At 45.0% G+C, this 23,138-nt stretch overlaps 1 long non-coding RNA gene across 1 annotated transcript in view; it reads left to right on the top strand.

Annotated features, from left to right (window-relative positions):
- LOC141372459 (uncharacterized) overlaps positions 1-22,302 on the top strand; it is a 32,614-nt gene extending 10,312 nt beyond the window's left edge. The window contains exons 2-3 of the long non-coding RNA XR_012377718.1: positions 21,538-21,617; positions 22,219-22,302. This is a non-coding gene — a long non-coding RNA (uncharacterized lncRNA). The remainder of the gene's footprint in view (positions 1-21,537; positions 21,618-22,218) is intronic.
- Positions 22,303-23,138: the final 836 nt, after the last annotated feature.

Raw genomic sequence — 23,138 nt, 5'->3', positions numbered from 1 at the left:
AAGAGAGAAAGAAAGAAAGAAAGAAAGAAAGAAAGAAAGAAAGAAAGAAAGAAAGAAAGAAAGAAAGAAAGAAAGAGAAAGAAAGAAAGAAAAAGAAGCAAGCTAGCTATTGCTGCAGCCATGCCCCTTGCTTATCTGGGGAGAGAATGTTACCGTGGTACCAGCTTTCAAATGCTTGGCAACCCATGGAGCTCACTGTCCCTTCCTTCCTGCCAGTAGTCTCTCAATTTCACCTCCCTCCCTTCCAGTTTTTTCTTACCCTCTCAACTTCCTTCCTTCCTCCCGCCCTAAGTATTTCCCCCCTCTTGCTGTGATGTGCCTGTCCCTCGGGATCCAGTGGAGACAACAGGGGCACACGGGGAGCTGACCCTCTCCTCGGAGAGGACAAAGACAAAGCCGGAAATCACACGGACTAATGCAATTACAAATGCCGAAAAGCGCTGCGACAAAGGTGACAGGGAGGGAATAACTGTGGGACAAATTAGACCGATGGGTAAAACAGAGAACTCTCTGAGGAAGTAACATATTTCAACCAAGACTTGAAGGATGAGTGGAAGTTCTCCAGAAGGCAGGTGTGCGTGAGTGTGTGTGTCTGAGTGTGTGTGTCGGATTAAAGGTTTTGAGCTCAGGCAGAATGAGTGACAGGTGCGAAAGAAGGCTGACTGTGTTAAAGCTGCTGACCGGTGGCCAGAGCTGCCACACGGCAAGCCTTGCGAGCTATGTCAGCACTTTGGATGCTATCTTGAACCTCCGTGGGAATCAACCGAAAGGCACTGAGTTGGAGGTTAACATGATCTGAGGTTCTATGTTTTTTTTAAGATTTTACTTGTTTATTTGGGAGAGACAGAGACAGAGATAGCAAGAGAAAGCATGAGCCCGGAGGAGGGGGAGAAGCATGCTCCCCGCCAAGCAGGGAGCTGACGCAGGGCTCAATCCCAGGACCCCAGGATCATGACCTGAGCCGAAGGCAGAGGCATAACTGACTGAGCTACTCAGGCTCCCCAACATGATCTGAATTTTAAGGAAATTTTAATAGTGTTAAGGTTTTCCTGACCATCCCATACGGAATGGATTGCAGTGATCTGAACTGAGGAAAGCCACAACACACCTAAGCAAAGCATCACCGTAGAGCATAATGATAGGAGCCAACTCTTCAGGTTCGAATACCAGCCCCTCACATTATTAGCTGTGTGGTCTTAGGCAAGTGAATGGAGCTTTCTGTGCCTCTGTTTCTTTATTTGTGAAAGTGGGGTGAGAACAGAATCAATCTGAGGATTAACTGAGCATAACGTCAGGCACATAAATGCTCAATGACACATCAGCCGTCACGATGACCCATTCCTGAAGTTCGCTCTTGTAAGACACAGTCCTGTCAAAAGGTAAAATTCAATGAAACTTTGTAAATGGAATGACATTTTAAATGTTTTCAAGGAAAAGTAGCCCATGGAGAATCTGTGAATAAGACAAGTAAGCGAGCAAACAGACAACACCCTGTTATCTTTCTAGTTGGAAAAACCATCTCACACATGAGGTTGCCTAGCATGGGGACAGTTGTCACACTGCCTAAGGATTCCCCCAAGGGCAGTGAACCAGCCCAGTCTTCCCACTTTAATTTAATCCATCAAATATCAGAATATCTCCTACCTGCAAGGTCCTGGTATCGGTTAAATTTGTTTTGGCTGCAAGAGACGAAAACCCCCCAACAGCTCAAACCAGGAAGCACTCTGGATTCCTTTGTCTCTGCCACCTTCTGGTGCTGGCTCAATCAGGCTGCTGTCAAGATGGCCAACCAACTTCGTTCCACGTGTCTCATCCAGACAGACAACATCCCTAGTAAACAGAGGAACAACCTCTTCCTGTATCTCTTTTTAAAAGCAAAGAAACCTTTCCCTGAAGCCTTTCCTCAGAACTCCCTCATACCTCACCGGCCACAAAGTTGACCCACAAGTAGGCTGGCATCAGTCATTGGCAAGATCATCATGACTGATCTCGACTCCTCATGGTCCATGTCCTGGGGCTGTAGCTTCCTCTAAAGCATATAGACAAAGTTGAGAAGGAGAGACACCTGAACAAAATCAGGATTGTGTCAGGATGCGGGAGAGAAGTGTCTGAAGGTTAAGCCACCGACAGCACCTGCTATATCCCTGTAAGGCAAACCACCACCCTTCAAAACCTCACACCCTGCGGAGGGAGATGGAGACACACAGAATTTGAACACAGAGTTTTGATCAAAGGACATGGGAATGTGGGAGAAAAGTTGATTGATCCCTTCCTGGCTGGTATCCGGGCTGGTGAAATCTGACCAGCTCACTGAAGAATTGAATATGAATCCGCAGAAATATAGGTTTCTTGGTAGATGTAAACCTTCTTCACAATGTCCCTAAAACCAAGAATGATTTTTTCCAACGTATTAAAAAAATGTAAATGGTGTTAAAATACACATAACATACAATTTACCATCTTAACCATTGTTAAGTGCATAGCTCTTTCATATTAAGTATGTTCACATTGTTGCACAACCAACCTCCAGAACTTTCTCATTTTGCAAAAATGAAATTCTATGTGCATTCAGCAATTTCCCATTTCTTCCTCCCTCCAACACTTTACTTCTGTTTCTGTGAATTCGACTACTCTAGATACTTCCTAGAAGTAGAATCATACAGAATTTATTCCTTCATGTCTGGCTTATTTCACTTAACGTAATGTCCTCAAGGTTCATCCATGTCGTAGCATGTGTCAGAACTTCCTTTCTTTTTAAGGCTGAATAACATTCCATTGTATGTAGGAACCACATTTTGTTTATCCATTCATCCATGGATGGACACTTGGGCTGCTTCCACTTCTTGGCTATTGAGAATAGCACTGCTATAAACATTGGTGCATAAATAGCTATTTGAGTCCCTGCTTTCAGTTCTTTTGCATAGATACCCAGAGGTGAAATTGTCAAGTTTGATTTTGAAATCTCCAATGGAAAATTGTGTTCTTCGCGTAAAGCTAATAGTTGAAGATGGATGTCCTTTGAGTCTGGCCGCCCAGTGTGGTACCTGGTCTGACAGCAGCTTTAGCAGCACCTGGGAAGTGGTTAGATGCCCCGAATCTCAGCCCTAGCCTCGCTTAGCGAACCATCATCTGTGAGTCGTAGGGAATCCCCAGGTGATTCAAATGCACACTAAAGTTGGAGAAGCCCTGCTCTCCAGGACCCCTTGTTTTTCTTCCAGAAGTTTATGATCAGATGTATCTTGCTCTCTGAGGTTTTACCTACATTCAAAAATTTGCTCTTCTTTCCCTTTGGGCACTACAGACAGATCATTTGCTTTCGAGGATTTGATATTTAATGTTGGCAGCTGCATTCTTCCCATTGACAGTTTCATCTGCCTCTAAACGAGGGAGAAATTAGATCAGCAGGAATCAGAAAAGAAGGCCCACATAGAGGTGACTGCTAATTAAGTCCCATCTTGAAGATTATTAGTTTAATACAGCGACAACGCAAACAAACAAAAAAGAGCATATTTTAGTTAGGGTTGAGAAGGGTAGGACAGGGGAAACAGAAGTATGTGAAAAGAATTGCTAAGTGGCTGGTAAAAGGCTTAAGTTATTTAAACTGGCACCGAGCGCAACTTAAACAGTATGTTCTGCATCATCTAAATTTCCAAATACCTGGAGTATATTTGTAAACATGGCAATCTAACATGTTATTGAACAGCACATTCGTATTCAAATTAGCATAAATGAGGATTTAACAGCTGATTGCACAGTGTGAATGATAGTAACTAATTGTCAAGTCGGAAAGTTGCAGAGATAATGGTACTAATGCGATCAGCGCAGCCGCGGCGATGTGACTTACAGTAGCAAATCTGTGAATTTTAAGTGCACTGCCCAAGTCCCTGTGCATAAAAGAACGGTTCTGGATTAGGGCGACGTAGGCAAAATGGGCAATCAGAAGCGAAAAGGAGGGTGAGAAGGAAGAATCGGAGCTAGGTTTGAGGGGCGGTGTGAAACTTTCCTTCCCCTTCACCTCTTTTATAACAGCCATCAATGGGGCTCCCTGGCCATTCAGCGCTGTCCCTCTTGTAGGAAGCAATTGTTCAGAGGTGTGGCTCATTTCAGGCATTAATCTCCACTGAATGGCGGCTGTGTTACCCATTTTGTCTTTGCCCGGAGCCTGCAGGCAGCTGGTCAGTGGAAAGTAACAATGACCACAGGAGGAGAATGGGGCAGAGGCTTTGCTGCAGATGCTGCGTCCCCAACATTGACCTTGGTCATTTCCCTCCCCGGGTGGCTCGACCCCTCGCAGCGGGAGCCCGGCTTCCCTAGGCTGCCATTGTGGGCGAGGTGGCAGCTACCTGTGGGATCTGTCCCCTCTTCTGAACATTTGGACCCAAAAGGCAGTCGCAGGGAGGGCTGGACCCTGAGGCCGGTGAGGCTGCCGAAGGCAAAACACAAAAACAAACCCCCTCATTTCCAGGGAGGGCCCTTGTCAGCAGTGATTAGCAGCTATATTCTCAGCAGGTCTGCTGTGGGGGGGGGGTGTTCTTCTGATCTGAAGCCCGATGGTGGGCGTTTGATGGGGGGAGCTTGCCCTGAGGCTGTTGCAGGAGGAGAAATGTAACAAGCAATCCTGCTTCTGCCCACCCTTCCCCTTCTACACCTCCACCCCCCAGGGGAAAGGATATATGCCCCTGATCCCTGTCCCTGTCCCCACACCACATCCATGTCATCCCCATCTCCTTTTCCGCTCTCTGCCCCTCCACCCCACCATCCATCTATGTATCTATCTATCTCTACCACCTCTATTTAAGTAACATAGAAACACAGATTTGGTCAAATACCACTTACCACCTCCCTGATTAAACCATTAATGACTCCCGGTTGACAGCAGAGAGCCCAAACTTTTCCCTAGAACACTGTCTCTCATAACCAGTCCCACCTTGGTTTTTTTTACCCTTTCCTCCCCCCTCCCTTCCTTCCTCTGAGGTGACAGGCACGGTACTAGGCCCAGGACATCCTGCCACTCTCCTCACCCACTTCCCACTGACCCCCCTCGGCACCCCCTCACTGCCCCTCCCCTACCCCCGCCACGAGGGACTGATCTCAGAGCTGCGCCAGACCACCTATCTCTTTCCCCTCCAAGTTCCCCCGCTCTTTTCCCTCTCTCAGCCTCTGTCTTTGAGGTGTCCTCTCTGGAAGGCTTGTCCTTGTGAACCCACATCCTGTGGCATGCATGGCTCCTTCTTCAGAGCTCCTACTGGTCAAGACCAAACATGGCTGCACCTCTCACTGGACTGAGGGTTCCTTTCTCATCGTATCCCAGTGCCTAGAGGGGTTCCAGCTGAGTAATTTGTGCACGTGAGGAGGAGGGGAAATAAGCCTCCATTGCCAATTCCACGTAGATGGAAGTCAAGGTCTTGGGTCTGGAACAAGGTTGGCTGCTCCGTCCTCCCCTGCCACTTGCCATCTGTGCACCCTGGGACCACTTTCCTCATCTCTCTGAGCTTGTTTCAACAACAGCAAAGTGCAACTCAAGGCAATGCCTCCCTCGTAGGACCGTTCTGAGCATTAAATGACTGAATGCAGTGAAGAGCTTCCAAGAGTGCTCATCAGCCCAGAGATGCTCCGTAAATACGTTGTGAACCCCCTGAGGGCAGGGACGCTGGTCCTTTCACTGATGAGTCTCTGAGCCTTCTCTGCCTGGAGGGAGAATGAACACAGGGAGCTCTCGCCACAGCCAGAGCTGAAAAGGGGAGCAGTTGGTGGGTCCATGGGCTGGGACAAGCCTAGACTAACCAGTAAACCTCTCTTCACTCTGCCTGTGGAAAGCCGGTGCCTAGGGTTTTGCTCTTTGGTTCCCGTTGCCCCCCAACACATCTGGAAACCCGCTTCTCTTCGAGCTGTCCTGCAGGGGGGCCTGGGGCCCCGTGCTTCCCAGCCCCACTGCATGGTTTGGAATTGTGTTTTCAAGGGCGCCCTTCGCCAGGACTGCACCCTGGAAATATTTCCCTGCTCCTGCACAGCTGGTTGGGTCAGCTTGTTGAGAGGTCTTGGCTCGCCATCCCATGTTTACCTTGTTAGGTCCTCCCACGGGGCTTCTGTCCCCCGCACCTATTATACCTCTTGGTATCCTTTGACCAAGAACCAAGATTATTCTGGTTTCAAGTGTCCCAAATGAACTCAAGAGGCCGTAAGGAAGACCAAATTGCTGTGTGTGGTGGGGTCCTTGATTGGGAGGAATCAGGAGTAGCTCGCAGAACCAACGATCAAGAAAGGCTGTAAGAGCCAGCAGTGGGAGCTCGGTCATGCACAGAGGCTACCTTCTCCGCTGCACAGAGCCTGCAGGTGGGCATGCCAGAGGGCTTGGCAAGATGGATGTGGGGCGTTAGGCTCTGGATCTGGGTTACCTGAGAGCAGGTGCCACCCCAGGGCAGGCTGGAGGAGAGTTTTGGCTGTGGAACCCAGATTTCCTGATTCCTGGTGGGATGAGTGGTTTACTCTGACAGTCGGTTTAGGGAGAGTTAGTGTCCTGACGTGGGTTACTTTGGGGCTCTGCAAGAAGGGATCTTTACGGAGTTTCCTTCTGGGGCAAACCTAGGGGAAGGGCATGCTGGGAAAAGAGGCTCTAGGGAGACAGTTGTTAGGGCCTGGTGCAGGTGGGGTTCCCCAACATAGGACATGGGACCCCACTTTAGCTCAGGAAGATGGCCTGGGCTGAGTCCACCCTCACACATAGCAGATCCCTGGGGTAACTCAGAGGCCAGCGGACTTGGGGGGCGCTGCAGTTGGGATAGGAACCCGGGGGTGGTGAGATGCAGGTGACATGAGACAGGGTTTCTAGGGAACCTCCCTCTGTTCCTCAAACTCAGGTTACATATTTCATAGATAATTTTGGTTTATGGGTTATAAAAGGACGATTCTTAACCCCAGGATAAAAATGTGCATTTTAGGATTTTTGTATTGATAGTAAGTTGTTGAAGACTAGCATTGCTGCGGGGAATAGAGAGCCAGGTTCCTCCACGTTCACCCAGTTACAGCAATTAAGGATTTGTTTTGGGTCTCACTTTTCTATTTCAAGTAGAATTGTTTTTCTGTCTGTTTGCTTTTGACCTTCCTCTTCTCTTAAAAGTTCATAGACTTTATTTTTAAGAGAAGTTTTAGGTTCGCAGAAATAGAATTGGTTTTGTTGTAGCTTTTACATGATTCCTATTTCACAGGAAATGTTCACAATCTCTACGTCTTTATTTGCACCCTGGTAAATTCCACTCAGTTTTACTTTTATAATTTTCACCCAAAACAATAAAAATGAGAGAAAAGTCCAGCTACAGATTGGGAGGAAAGATTTAAGGAATGTACATCTGAAAAGGACTTTCTCTGGAATATATAAGGAATTCTTATAAATCAATAATTTTTCAAAAACCCGTAAAAACTGGACAAAAATCTTTTTTTAAAAGATTTTATTTATTTATTTGACAGAGATAGAGAGAGAGCACAAGTAGGCAGAGAGGCAGGCAGAGGGAGAGGGAGAAGCAGGCTCTCCACCGAGCAGGGAGCCCGATGCGGGACTCGAGCCTGGGACTCCAGGATCATGACCTGAGCCGAAGGCAGTCGCCTAACCAACTGAGCCACCCAGGCACCCTGGACAAAAATCTTTAATAAGCGCTTGACAAAGGAAGATATCTGAACAGCCAAGAAGTAGATGAAGAGTTGTTCAACATCATCAGGCAACAGGGAATGCAAATTAAAACCACAATGAGACACTATAGCACACTCATCAGAATGTCCAAAATTGTAAGACTGACAATATCAAGTGCTGGCAACCATATGTTGTTGGTGGCAGATATAAAACAATATAATCTTAGTTAAACATGTATCTACCTTATGATTCAGAAAATCCACTTCTGGCTGTATACCCAACAGAAATGAACACATAGGGGCACCTGGGTGGTTCAGTCAGTTAAGTGTCCAACTCTTGATTTTTGCTCAGGTCATGATCTCAGGGTCGTGATATCAAGCCCCATGTCAGCCTCCATGCTGGGCGTCGAGCCTGCTTAAGATTCTCTCTTTCTCTCTCTCTCTCTCTCCCTCCCCCTGCCCCTCCCCCTCTTCTAAAAATAAAGAGAAATGAACACATATTCCCCCAAAAGATATGTCCAAGAATATTCATGGTGGCTGTATTTATAATAACTGGAATCACAAACAGGAAAATGGATAAACAAACTGTGATATGTTTTTACAATGGAATTCTACTCATCAATCAAAAGGAGCAAACCAGCGATACAGGCAATCATGGATGAATCTGAAAAACGTTATGCTGAGCACAAGAAGCCAACACAAAAGAATGCATATTTTACAATTCTATTAATACAAAGTGCAAGAACAGGCAAAACTAATCTATGGGAAATAGAGATGAGAATAGGGCTGGTTGACAGAAAAAAGGCACAGGGGAATATTTCTGGGATGATGGAAATGTTCTATATTTTGCACTGGATGATAGTTAAATGAGGTTCACGTTTGTCAAAATTCAAAGAGCAGTGGACTTAAGATGTGGGCATTTTACATTGCAAAGAAGTATCGTCAGCACAGAAGAGAGACAGAGACAAAGGGAGAGAGACAGAGAGAACTGTATTCCAGAAGACTGGCTCTTGCATTCATCAAGTAACAGAAAATGAAAACAGCTCTTTCCCTCCTCAGATTATAAGCATAAGCAATACACTGCTAAGTCTCTATCCCATGCCTTTGTGTTCCTAGAGGACTTAAACTCTCTTTTCGAAAGTAAACTAGGGAATAAGGATTCTCATTGGAGTAAAAACTCACCCAACTTGATTCTAAATTCAAGTCTCTGCCAGAGTTGGTGGCGTTTGGGACCGCCTCCCCAAGCTCCAGGTCCCTGGGGCAGCTCTAACAAGTTGGTGGTTCTGCAACAGAGTCCCTTCCTACCATCAGCTTCCTTAACTTGAAAGGCCAAATGGCTGGAAGATAATTGTGCCTGTACCCCATCAGCCTCCCACCTTTGACGGGTTTCTCTTCTGTTCCAGCTGTGCCCCCAGAGACATTTTACCAGGCCATTCCCAGCAAAGAACAAAATTGCAAACATATTGGCTATATCCTTCTGTTTGGTTTCGTTTTTAAGGAAGGACTGCTTACGGCTGAACCCTGCGATAACCAGGATTATTAAATTGTAGTAGCTGCTGCTGTGGCCACAAGGGAAGGCAGAGGGAGGGGTGATCTCTTCAGAGAAATTGACATCAGATTCCTGTAAAAAATGTTGGGTGACTCTAGGTGGTCTGTCAATCAGCAGTTCTTATTATTAATCCTGGAAGCCTGGTGTTTCTTTAAAAAGAAGGAGTGGGGGAGAAAGGTAAACTGCAATTCTCAGCTGTTCTCTGTGCCCCCACACGGTAGAGGCAAAGTCTCTATTAATCCACGTAAACAAATCCAATGATTGTGAAAAATTCATGGGTCAGGGAGCAGGCACACACATTCCCGCAGGGCATCAGGCATCTTGCGACTCGAGGATGAAGGCCACGGGAAGGATGTTTGGTCAGGACGACAGAAGAGCTGATCTCCTTCATGATCGTTGTCAATCTGCCCATCCCCTGGTCTTCTTGTTCATGAGAAAAATTAACATTTTACTCGTTGAAGCCAGAGTCAAGATTTCTGGCACCCATTGCCAAACCCATTCCTTATTGAAAAAGATTCTTTCATAAATAGATAAATCAGGAGGTAGATATTACATATTATTTATTAAAAAAAAAAAACTTCCGTGGGTCACCTGGGTGGCTCAGTCAGCTAGGTTTCTGCTTTCAGCTCAGCTCATGATCCCAGGATCCTGGGATTGAGCCCTGCATTGGGCTCCCTGCTCAGCAGAAAGCCTGTTTCTCTCTCTCTCTCTCTCTCTCTGCTGCTGCTGCTCCCCCTGCTTGTGTGCTCTTTCTGCGTCTGTCAAATAAATAAATAAAATCTTTTTAAAAATTTAAAAAAATAAAAAAAAAGACTTCAGAGATAGAAGATGGCAATTTTATTTGTAATTCTTCTCCCTGCTCCATGCATCCTCACCCTTTGCCATGCTGCTTGGCCATTCACTCGTGCAGCTCCAAGTATATTCCCGACTCATTGATACAAGGTTTGCCTGTGATCTTGCTCTGGCCCATGGTATGCTGGTGGATGGAAACGAGCAGAGGCTTTAAGTGTGGTTGTGGGGTGAGTCTTGTTTTGCTCCAGAACGTGTCCCTGAGAGCTGCTGTTCCTGGAGTGGTCAAAGACAAAGGGACCCCACCTGAGGCTTAGAGCTCACCTAGCTGCACCCAGCCTGAAGGACAGCCCCCCGGCAAAGCCCAGCCTAGATCAGCCAGATTTCAGACAACCTACACACCATGAACATAACAGTAGCTGTTTTTGGTAAGCCACAGAGTATGGGGATGTTCTATTTTGCAGTTAACATTATGGCTGATCAGGCTAATATGAACCTTACCATTTTATAGCCTAATCTTTTAGTTAGCTATATATCATAAACATAAATATGCTTCTACAATTTGAGTTTTAAAGGCTGCATAGTATGCCATAGTATAGCAGATCCTAATTCTTTTGATCAATTCCCTATAATAGGACAGTCAGGTGTTTCTAGTGTTTTGCCGATAGAACTAAAGCTGCCACGAACATCCTTGTATGAGTCTCTGTGGATGTTCTTATGCTCCCTAGGACAAACCTTTATTATCTTTATTTTTTTTCAAGATTTTTATTTATTTATTTGAGAAAGAGAACAAACAGAGAGGAGAGGCAGAGGGAGAGAGAGAAGCAGTTTCCCTGCGAAGCGGATGAGGGGCTCGATCCCAGGACCCTGGGATCATGACCTGAGCTGAAGGCAGACACTTGACCCACTGAGCCACCCAGGTGCCCCCCTAGAACAAATTTTTAAAGAAGGAATTCCTAGAAGTGGTATTGCTAAGCTAGAGCATATGCACACGTTAAGACTTTTTGTACGCATTACCAAATGGCCTTTTGCAAAGGTTGGAGCAATTCACACTTCTACCAGCAAGGGATGAAAGTACTCATTCTCCCAAATCTTTCCAGGATTAGATATTTATCACGCTTATTATTTTGTGTCAAGTCTTGAGAGTTGGATGACAGTAACTCTTTTTCTTTTACTGTTTTTTTTATTAGAAAGGAAACGCAAGTAAAATATGGAACTGTAGGTATGTGAATAGAATAAAATATAAATCATCTCTCGGGCCATTTCCAAATGCTCTCCAATGCTAACATTTTACATAAATCCTCTAGTAGTTTATATATTCATACTTAGGCATAAGACACCAACACTTATGATAGTTACATGTTATTGCCAGGCCCAAGTTTTACAGGTCACACACTCAGATGTGAATAGAGAAATTTAGTTTATTTCTCTATAATGGAAATAAACTCGATCGTAAGCCCTTAATCTAACTTGGTAGAAGAAAACCCTTAAATTTGCTTCCTGTTTTGGACTGAATGCTTGTATTCCCCCAAACTCATATATCAAAGCCCTAATCCCCAGTATGGCTGTATTTGGAATAAGGAAATATTAAGGTTAAATGAGGTCATAAGGGTGAGACCCTTCTCTGATTGACTGATGATGTCCTTCTAAGAAGGGACACCAGAGAGTATTTTTCTCTCTCCCATGTGTATAAGAGGTCATATGAGCATACAGAGAGATGGAGGCCGGCAAGCCAAGAGCAGGGGCCTCAGGATGAAACCTACTTTACTGGCACCCTGATCTTGGACTTCCAGCCTTCAGTTTAAGCTACCCAGGCTGTGCTTGTTCGTTATAGCAGTCTGCACTAATACACTAGTTACATTGCCATTTGGTTATTTCAGGTTATAGATAAAACTTAGTGTTCAAAGCCTCAGCAAAGTCTATGGAGGAAAGCCCACCTATCAAACCTTCCTGACCTTCAGTTCAGGCTCCATCCCCAACTTCCTGAGGCCCGCAGTGCCCTTAGTTTAGCTCTTGGGGATCCCATGGTCCTTGTGGCAACACACCCTCTGATGTGCCCTTTGCTCATGCCAACCCCTCCTCTGGATCATTCAGGCCTTCCCTCTCAGACAAGTTTTCCATTCCTTTATTTTTTTTTTAAGATTTATTTATTTGAGAGAGAAAGTGAGAGAGAGAGAGAGAGTGTAATGGGGAGGAGGGGCAGAGGGAGAGGGAGAGAGAATTTCAAGCAGACCCTGCACCCACATGGGGCTCGATCTCATGACCCTGAGATTATGACCTGAGCTGAAACCAAGAGTCAGACACTCAACAGACTGAGCCCCCCAGGGGCCCCTCCATCCCTTTAAGCGCTGTTCTTTGCTAGGTGGCAATAGCTAAGGTGCTAATAATTTCTACCTGGTTGAAGTGTTGGTGTATTAGTTTCCTAGAGCTGACGTAACAAAGTACCACACATTGGGTGACGTAAATAGCAGCAATTTATTTTCTCAGTTCTGGAGGCTGGAAGTCTGAGATCCAGGTGTGGGCAGCGTTGGTTGTTTCTGGCAGCTGTGAGGGAAAAGCTGCTCTCTTAGACTTGGTGGTTTGCCATCAATCTTTGGTGTTCCTTGGCTTGCAGATCCATCACTGCAGTCTCTGCCTTCACATGGTGTCCCGCCATATCTCTTCACATGGTCTTCCCTCTGAGCATGGGTCTCTGTGTCCATGTTCTCTTTTTTCATCAGGACACTATTCACTTTGGATTAGGGCCCACCCTCATGACCCAATTTTCACTTCATTACCCCTGTAAAGACCATGTTTCTAAATAAGGTCACATTCTGAGGTATGTGGTATGCAGCAATCCCGTCTGAACCCCAAATGGACTTCAAGCATTTGAACATAGAAGTAGCAAAAGAACTACAGTTGACCCTTGAACAATGCAGGGGCGAAGAGCACTGACCACCCCCGCACACACAGTTGAAAATCCACATATAACTTTTGACTCCCCCAAAACCCCCAGGCCTTCAGCATATATCTTGGTGGGACCCATTTCAACCCATTAACAGTTGGTCAGCCAAGTGGCACAGTTTCATTTTATTTTTTATTTATTTTTTTAAAGATTTTTTATTTATTCATTTGACAGAGAAAGACACAGTGAAAGAGGGAACACAAACAGGGGGAGTGGGAGCGGGAGAAGCAGGCCTCCCCGCAGAGCAGGGAGCTCAATGCAGGGCTCGATCCCAGGGACCCTGGGATCATGACCTTAGCCGAAGGCAGACACTCAACGACTGAGCCACTCAGGCGCCCCGCACAATTTCATTTTAACACAGCCTTCTGGGTATCTGGATATCCACTGTGACTCCAGCAGGAGAATCTGAATGTGGGAGGGAGCCTGTCCTCCCCTCCCCTCCCCCTGGCCCAGGTTACCTAACTCTCAGTCATCTCTCATGGGGGCTGTGTTCTCTGTGTATCACAGAGTGAGGCCAGACGTCAAAGCTTTATCGAGATTCCAGTCTCTGCAGAAACCTTGTGGGAACAGTGCCAAGTGATGACATTTAAAGAAATATAGCACTGAAGCAGGTCGAGTGTGTCTTCGGAAAGGCTATGGATCTGAAACCAATGGTCAGGGACTATTTTTTTCAACCAGAGAAGCTGATGATAAGTATTAACAACAGAAAATGTTCTGGAAATCACGCCAGCAAAACTTAAACAGGAGTGTCATGTATAGCTTCTTACAAATGCTTCTTGTTGTTGTTAATCCTGGTTTTAATTTCTAGCCTTATTAAAGACTTAACGCTTTATCTCCATTCCTTCCCCCTGGAAAACCAGATGCGTGTAATGATCTTTTATTTCTGTCATTTTCTCAGTGGTCACAGTGTCTGTGTTGTTTAATCTTTTTTATTTCCACGTGGATTAATGAGCGCTGGGTGGTTCTGTCTTTGTCCCCCTGATGAGTCCCAGAAACAAGCATCTGTGGGATTCAGCATCGTTTCTGAAAGCTAGATTTTCACCATGTAGACAAACACCACAGACTAGGGGGCAACTACTGGGCACCAGCTTTGCTGAAGTTGGTTGGAATGGAATCTGGCTTCACCAGCTTTATGTCTCTCCATGATTATGCTTATGTTCCACCCATGTATGCTGCCTGTTGCAAGTGCAAGCCCCCCACAATAACACAGAATAACAGGGAAATAATCATAGGAGTAGAGTTTTTGAGCCAAGAATGACCTTGAAGAGGATTTAATCCAGCCTGCCTTAAACAAAACAGAACAGAACAGAACAAAACACCAGAGATGTGTGATTTTCTGAAGGACATACAAGGAGCCAGGAAGAGATCTAGTCTTAATCTAATGTTCCACTGACTGTAGCCTAGTGACCCATTTGCAACCAAGGGTAGATATTTGGTTTTCACCTGCTTTGAGAACATGTGCAAAGTTACAGGATGGAAATTTCAGATATCCACCGTGGCCATCCTTATTCTCTGAAGAGCAGCAATCTTGCTGAATACATACTTTGGGGCTTAATATCAATATTATTTTTCTTCTTCAACCAAAAAAATGATCTGAGGACATTTCAAGAGTGTAAATTCCAAGAGCTTATATGACAAATTTTTTTAGAGTGAACTTCAAGCATTTGAACAGAGAAGTAGAAAAAGAACAATGCAGGGGTGAGGAGCACTGACCCCCACACAGTTGAAAATCCACATATAAATTTTGACTCCCTGAAAACTTAACTACTAATAGCCTACCACTGACCTGAAGCCTTACTGATAACACAGTCAATTAACATATTTTGTGTGTTATATGCATTATATACCATACTCTTACAATAAAGTAAGCTAGAGAAAAGAAAATCATAAGGAAGAGAAAATACATTTATAATACTGTACTGTATTTATTTAAAAATATGCATGTAAGTGGACCCATACAATTTAAACCCATGTTGTTTAAGGGTCAACTGTATTTTTAAAGTATACCATCAGTAAGAGGCAGGGTATATTTATGCTTTTGGAATTAAGAGAAATAAGAATGTTTTAAGAGTTTTGTTCTATTATTCATGATGCATTGGCCACAGTAAAAAGTATTCAGGATTTAGATGAATCCCCTACCTTTCTTGCTCCTCTGAGCCACTAAGGGTTGGGGGTGCTGTCATGGCCCAATGGGCTCTATGTAGTTTCCAGGAGAAAGTTGGTGTTCACCTGTGCATTGAGCTGATGATACCTGCAGGGAATTTCTCCAGGGACAAAGGGATGGTGGTGATTAAAAAGTTGGAATCTTACAAATGGAAAAAGAGAGTGATACAGAAAACATAAATTAGGATATAGGATTATAAACAGAAAGTTTTACGCACAGGAAGAGTTTGCAAAGACAACTCAGAGGCCAGGCCTTCATTTGTTGGGTTGTCTTTCTTGAGTCCCAGTAAGAAGGCTGAATACTGGGGTCAAAAGGAAGGGTAGAAATGAGAGGGTGGGACTTGGCTGTAGAGGGGGTAGTAGCAGTGGTCCTGTGTGAATAATTGCCTCTGTCCCTGCTCTTACCAAACCCACCAGCATACCTCCCCCTCTGTATGGAAACTCAAGCCCCTCTGCGTGAGTTTTCTAGGGCTGCCATTACAAAGTACCACCGTCTTGGTGCCTTAAAACAACAGAAACTTACTGTCTTTTGTTCCAGAGGCCAGAGTCTCAAATCAGTTGTTGGTAGGGCCATACTCCCTCCAAAGGCTTTAGGGAAAATCCTTTCCTGCTTTCTCAGCTTCTGGGGGCCTCAACATTCCTTAGTTTGTGGCAGCAAAACTCCATCCTCCTTAACCCTCTCCACAAGACTTCTTTGTGTCATCTTTTTTTTTTTTTAATATTTATTTACTTATTTGAGAGGGGGAGGGGGGAGAAAGGGGGAAAGGATCAGAGGGAGAGAATCTTCAAGCTGATTGCCTGCTGACCATGGAGCCTTACTCGGGGCTCAATCTCACCACGCATGAGATCATGACCTGAGCCGAAATCAAGAGTTGGGTGTTCAACCAACTGAGCTACCCAGATGCCCCGATTCCTTCTCTTCTTAGAAGGACAACAGATATCAAGATCCTCAATTGATTATACACACAAAGACTCTAATTCCAAATAAGGTCACATTCTAAGGTTCTGAGTGGACATGAATTTTGGGAGGACACTACTCAACCTTACCCCACCCTCCATTTTGTATTATTTCCCTTTCCCTTTGGTCAGAACTACCTGATACATGATGCTGCTGCCATTGCTTTCCTCTACTTTAAAGATTCTTTTTGAATTTGAATCCAATCCCCGGAGACATTGGAAGCCTGCAGATGTAGGTCTTTCTTGAGCTCATCTTAGGAAGAGATGGAACCATAAGAGGATCAGATGGAGCCCTTCATGACAGGCCAGATTGGTGTAATGCCTAAGCATCTCCCTTGAGCATGTCATAGGCAGGACCTGGCGGGGCCAACTTCTTCCAAATGGTGGGACCCAGGACCTGCTGACAGCAATGTTGCTATTTTTCTTCATCAGTGGGAGTCCCCACTCAGAGGAAAGGCATTGATTCATTCATTTTATATGTACAAATAACTGAGGACTTCCTATGTGTACAGAAGCTGAAAGCGGTTTCTTTGGGTCCTCTTTCTCTTCTTTATTCTAAAGGACAATAGTTGCATCTAAAACTCCAAGTATATAGCAGCTAGGGTTTCTGCAGCAAGGACTACCATTGAAAACATATCTTCCTCCAGTTTTATTGAGATCTGACATAGAACATTGTATTCATTTCAGGTAGACCACGTAATGATTTCATATATGTACCAAATGATCACCACAGTATGTCTAGTTAACATTCATCATATCACATAGTTAAATTTTTTTCTTATGATGAGAGCTTTTTTACATTTTTTATTGTTATGTTAATCACCATACATTACATCATTAGTTCTTGATGTAGTGTCCCATGATTCATTGTTTGCGTATAACACCCAGTGCTCCACGCAGAATGTGCCCTCTTTAATACCCATCACCAGGCTAACCCATCCCCCCACCCCCCTACCCTCTAGAACCCTCAGTTTGTTTCTCAGAGTCCATCGTCTCTCATGGTCCATCTCAGGAAACAAACTGAGGGTTGGTGGAGTGGTGGGGGTGGGAGGGATGGGGTGGCTGGGTGATAGACATTGGGGAGGGTATGTGCTATGGTGAGCGCTGTGAAGTGTGCAAGACTGTTGAATCACAGATCTGTACCTCTGAAACAAGTAATACAATATATGTTAAAAAAAGAAGAAGAAGAAGAAGATAGCAGGAGGGAGATGAGAACTTTTAAGACTACTCTCTTAACAACTTTCAAAAATACAATCCAATAATATTAACTAGAGTCATCATGGTATAAATCACATCCCCAGAACATTTATTTCATAATTAGAAGTTTGTGCCTTTTGTTTCTTTTTAAAGATTTTATTTATTTGAGAGAGAGAGAGAGCATGGGGGGAGGGGCAGAGGGAGAAGCAGACTCCCCACTGAGTGGGGAGACAGATGAGGGGCTCGAGCCCAGGACCCAGGTAGACATCTAACTGACTGAGCCACCCAGGCACCCCAGAAGTTTGTACCTTTTCACCACCTTTACCCACTTCCTTCACCTTACCCCCTCCCTGCCTCTAGCAACCACCAATTCTCTGTATCTTTGAATTCAGTGTTTTATTATTTTTTTTATTTTTTAGAGAGAGAGAGATAGGTTGGGGGGATGAGCAGAGGGAGAGGGAGAGAGAATCTTAAGCCAGGCTCCATGCCCAGTGAGGAACCTGACTCAGGACTCAATCTCATGACCCTGAGATCATCACCTGAGCTGAAATCAAGTCAGAAGCTTAACCAACTGTGCCACCCAGGCACCCCCTGAGTTTGGTGTTTTTAGATTCCACACATAAATGAGTGAGATCATACACTATTTGTCTTTCTCTGTCTGACTTATTTCACTTCACATAATGTCTCTAGCTCCCTCTATGTTGTCGCAAATGGCAGTATTTCCTGCTATTTTTTTATACCTGAAAAAATTCTGTTATGTGATTGTGTGTGTGTGTGTGTGTATGTGTGCGCACGTGTGACATTTTCTTTATCCATTCGTCTGTCAATGGGCATTGAGGTTGTTTCCATTAGCTACTATCACTAATGCTGCAATGAACACGGGGTGTGTGTGCAGATACTTCTTTGAGACAGTCATTTCATTCTTCAGATACATACCCAGAAGTGGAATGACTGGATTGCATCGTAGTTCTATTTTTAATTTTATGAGGAAGCTCCGTACTGTTTTCCCTAGTGGCTGCACCATGAGTAACGTTTTTAAAAGTTGATCTAATTTCATGGCTTCTTAAAAGATGCTCTGTTGTTTCTGACTTTAGCATAGGTCCTTTTTTTTTTTTTTCTGTAAAGAACCAAATAGTATCTATTTCAGGGTTTGGGGCTCTGTCACAAGTACTCAGTTCTGCCACTGTAGCACAAAGGCGGCCACAGCAAGTGAATGGGGCTATAATCCAATAAAACCTGATCTGGATTTCATATAATTTTCACAAAATATTTTATACGCCGCCATTTAAGAAATGTAAATACTTAGCTTTCAGCCCATACAAAAATAGGCAATGGTCCCTGGGAGGGCATACATAGTCTAAGGAACCCTTGCCCAACCAAGAGGCAGGAAGGAAGGACAGAGGTTGGCTTCAGGAAGAACTGCCTCCAAGGATCCCACAATTCCAAGAAGCTCTCTGCCTCTTGTCTCCACATCTTCCTTCTCTCTAGCCGCAAGCCGTAGTTTTCTTCATGGAGGAAACATGACCCCTGATGGCACTGGAGCCTCATGTCCCATTGCCATGGCCATGAAGACTTGCAGAGCTCACTCTACGTCCCAGTTCTACACATTCTGGGGCCGGGAAGCACTGGTCCACTTGGGTCAAGAACTGACACAGGAACAGACATCTGAGGCTGGCAGATGGGGGAGGCAGAAACATGGCGGATCTCTTGGGACTCCTAAAGGTATGAAGGTCAATCCCAGACAAGTAGGAGTTTGGGGTGGATCAAGCAATAGCTGTCTCCCTCAGGGGTTTATAAAACAGGTAGGTGTGTGTGTGTGTGTGTGTGTGTGTGTGTGTGGTGGGTAAGAGAAGACATCCAGACATTATTACAAATCCCCATAGGATCTTTAGAACATGTGCTGGCTCGGTAATTGCACACATCACCTTTTAAGGACCCCTAGGAGTGATTAACAACACTACCAGAAAAAAAAAAAACAACAACAAACCAACTGTTTGAGGCAAGCCATTGAGGAAGAGATGTTAACATTAAGTATTTTTCATTTGCAAATTTTAACATGCCTCAGGATTTGATAAGCATCTTTCACAGAACTTTTTCTATCTCCGTACCCAATATTTGCTCTCATTTCAGAGAGAAAGTTTTAATGACTCCTGTTCTTCTCACGGGAAATTTGCTGCTCTTTTTACAGAAGTTTAGTTAATGGCTTCTCAGCAAGATCAGAGAAGACAGGTCATCACAAACACCCAAAGGTCTCACTCTCAGATGGAGCCAAAGGGATGATAATACAGGGGAGGATGGGCCAGGACAGGCAGCCAGCCGGCCATGTCCCTGTTTTTAGCCTGTTTGCTTGTTAGTCTCTGGAAAAGCATGGGATCTTGCAGTCTAAGCAGAGGAACAAACCCGCATGGACCAAACGCTCTGCAACAGAAAGGCTGATGGTGGGAGTCTGTGCTCATCAGCCTTTCTAAGCCTGCATATTTCCTCTTCCTCCTTTTTTTTTTAAGATTTATTTGTTTATTTGAGAGAGCGAGAATGAGAGAGAGAGAGAGAGAGAGTACATGGGGGGGAGGGTTAGAGGGAGAAGCAGGCTCCTCGCTGAGCAGGGAGCCCGATGCAGGACTCGATCCCGGGACTCCAGGATCATGACCTGAGCCGAAGGCAGTCGCTTAACCAACTGAGCCACCCAGGCGTCCCTTCCTCTTCCTCCTTAACAGTGAATGGAATGCTGCCTGGATTCCTCAGTTGACCCACAGGCCAGAAACAGGAATGCAAGGTGCTCACGGACCCGTCACAGTGTGGTCCGTCTCTACAAAAATCATCCGCAGCCAGTGGGGGTAGGCACAGTGGGGAAAAACTAAAATATTACCCAAACCAACCCATTCCAAAGCTAGTAGGTGCTGAAGAAAGGGGTTCAAACCCTGTGTGAAGAGGGAGCAAATTGCCTTTGTGCCAACGTGGTAAAGAGGCACGTGCCACACGCATTTGGGAGATGGGCAACATTTGTCTTCTGGGCTCCCTTCCTTCTCCTCTTTGTATCTCCTCTTACTGTTGACATCCTCACTCATTCACCAAACATTAATTGAAGACCACATATATGTCAAAGACCCTCTTGGAGGGCCTGGGCTGGGTAGAAAGAATAAAGTGACCAAGGGGAGCTTACAGTCTGGGGAAAGAATCATACATGTGGGCCAATAATTAGGATATAATTTGATAAGTATTAAAAGAAGGGAAGCCAATCAGGATAGGCTTTAGAGAGGAGGTGACGTTTGATAGAGGTCCTGAGGTATCACTGAGCTTTGCCAGGTGCAGAAAAAGAAAGGCTATTTTAGGCAGAGGGAGTGGCAGGAGGTGAGAAAGAGTGGCAGTTCTTGGGGGTAGAGAATTGGCAAGTAATCCAGTGATGAGACCTCAGGGCACCCAGCAAGTGGTGACCCAAGGAAAGTCTGGATGGTTGGATTGGAGTCAGGCTGTATGGCGTCCTTGGCATGTATTAGTTGCTCAATTAATATTTATTCAAAGAAGAACTGCACACACATAATAGGAAAAATGATAATGACAGTAACAGTCATGGCTATTTACTGATGGCCTACCCATTGTTTCACAGATTATGAGGTATTGAGAGGAATAAAGAATGACACAAATTCAGCTATTATTACATTGTTCTACATATATCCATCTATCTATCTAACATCTACCATCACAGCGATCCTGGATCAATCATCTACTATGAAACAGTGAAGATTAAGAGCTAGTAAAAGGGAACTTCGGGCTTCTTAGCTCTTGAGTCCTTCTGCGATGCGATGACCATTGGGAAGAGGAGTAATGTCAGGCCATCTGGCCTTCTGGTTCCTACATCTGTTCTGGGGAATGGTCACTCTGAAGATGGGACCAGGCTCCTGTGAGATGCTGAGGGCAGCATCTCAGGGGCAAGTTTCCTCCCAGGGGTCCAGATAATGCCCATTCACGGAAGCCTTCCTGCACAGTAAGGGCATGACCTCAGAAAGAGTTCACAGAGCTGGCCAGGTCTGAGCCTTGACCCTTGTGTGAAGAGCTCATCGAGTTACCTGGCCAAACATAGTGCCTTTTTCAGAACAAGGGCTGAGTTAAGAGTACATATGTTAACACACGGAGACCCTTAAAGATTTTTGGGGATGAGCAGCAGTGGGAGATGTCTATATGGATTTTCTAAGATGATCTTTTCACCTGTTCTGAGGGTCAGGTCACTGCGCGGGGCACCATCATCTGGCAGGTCAGGGGTAGGAAGATGCTTTCAACAATGCAGGGAAAGTGTGTAACAGACCCCTCTCTGTTGCAGAAACTCTATCTCTGCAGTAACTGGAGAGAAGACAGGAGGACTGAGCAGTAAGGAAGGAGGTGTCAACTTGCATGCTTCAGGTAGGAGGTGGTTAACACACACAACAAACAGCACGCTTGCCCTGCTCAGCAAACTTTCTGGTCCATAGTCACCCCGGGGAAGCTTGGCACACACTTCACTGCTCTGCCACAGTGCAGACATTTTTGGCACTCCTCAAACTACCTTCAGAGCCCATTTATGAGCCATAAAAGAAAATGTGTCTTATTATAGTCATGTCTCATTTAGGACCCCCAAATAACATAACTCAGATTGGTCCCTACCTTATTCTCCAGACAAGGTTCAGCCACAACGCTTGTTAATAGCTAACTTTTATTAATCTCTCCCATGTGCCAGACTCTGTGCTGAGCACTTTGCATCATTTAATGCTCTCAGGAACACTAGGATGAACAAGTGATTGTTCTCTCCATTTTATGGATGAGGAATCTGAAGCACAGATTTACTACTACTGATTATAATCAAAAGAGTGTGCCTTTGGCTCTGCAGAGAATTTAGAAATAGGAGCCTCACACTGCTTTAAGTCAACTAGATGCCATCCCGTTGAAGTAAACATACACAAAGCCCCTCAAGCCTACCACTTGGAAGGAAAAGCACCAACGCTGAGCTTTGATTTGCATGTGGCAGGTGCACATACATGGATCTCGGAGTAAGGCAGCACGAGGAAACAGGCATCACAGCGAATCCTGTCTTTGGTGTGGATGGTGATGGTGGAGGCATCTGGCTTTGGGGTGACAGCAGTGACAGAAATCCTGAGTCCAGTGTCCACCATGGTGAGTGGTATGTCTGTGTAGGCCCGGTGGGGCAGTCATGGGATCTTTGTTCCGCAGTGCGACTGGGTTTCTTGGCTCTCAATCTTCTGGCCCTCCTAAAGCCTGGGAACTCCCTATGGAACCCTTTGATGAGAAGTTTTTCTCTGTAAGCTAGCTGGAGTAGGTTCTGCTGTTTGTTGTTGAGAACCCCACTTACGGGCGCCCAGGTGGCTCAGTTGGTTAAGCGTCCGACTCCTGATCTCGGTTCAGGTCTTGATCTCGGCTCAGGTCTTGATCTCAGGGTTGTGAGCTCAAGCCCCGCATTGGGCTCCACGCTGGGTGTGGAGCTTACCTTACCTGAAAAATAAAAAGAACCTCACTTATATCTCTGGGATCCTACTCCCTGCCTATATTAACTTCCTCATGTGCAAAATGGGGTTTGAAGTAACACTCACCTCATGGTATTTTCAAAAGGATTTTATGAGATTCTTTAAGGAAAGATCACTTTGCAGACTCTAAGTGACTGTATAAACATCAGTTATTTGGGTTTAAGTTAATGGAAGCAATATGATGTGGCCACTGTGGGAAACAGTCTACCAGTTCCTCAAAAAATTAAACATAGGTAACAGGGTGATGGGTATTGAAGAGCACACGTGTTGTGATGAGCACTGGGTGTTATACTTAACTAATGAATCACTGAACACTACATCAAAAACTAATTATGTACTATACAGTAGCTAACTGAACATGATAAAAAATAAAATTAAAAAATTAAAAATAACCCCCCAATTAAAC

This window comes from Callorhinus ursinus, unplaced genomic scaffold, assembly GCF_003265705.2.
Source record: "Callorhinus ursinus isolate GAN/ISIS: 27379988/994484 unplaced genomic scaffold, GSC_fseal_2.0 scaffold1, whole genome shotgun sequence".
NCBI lineage: Eukaryota > Metazoa > Chordata > Mammalia > Carnivora > Otariidae > Callorhinus > Callorhinus ursinus.
Note: the sequence above shows the minus strand (reverse complement) of the source record. Positions and strands in the feature narration are given on the sequence as shown.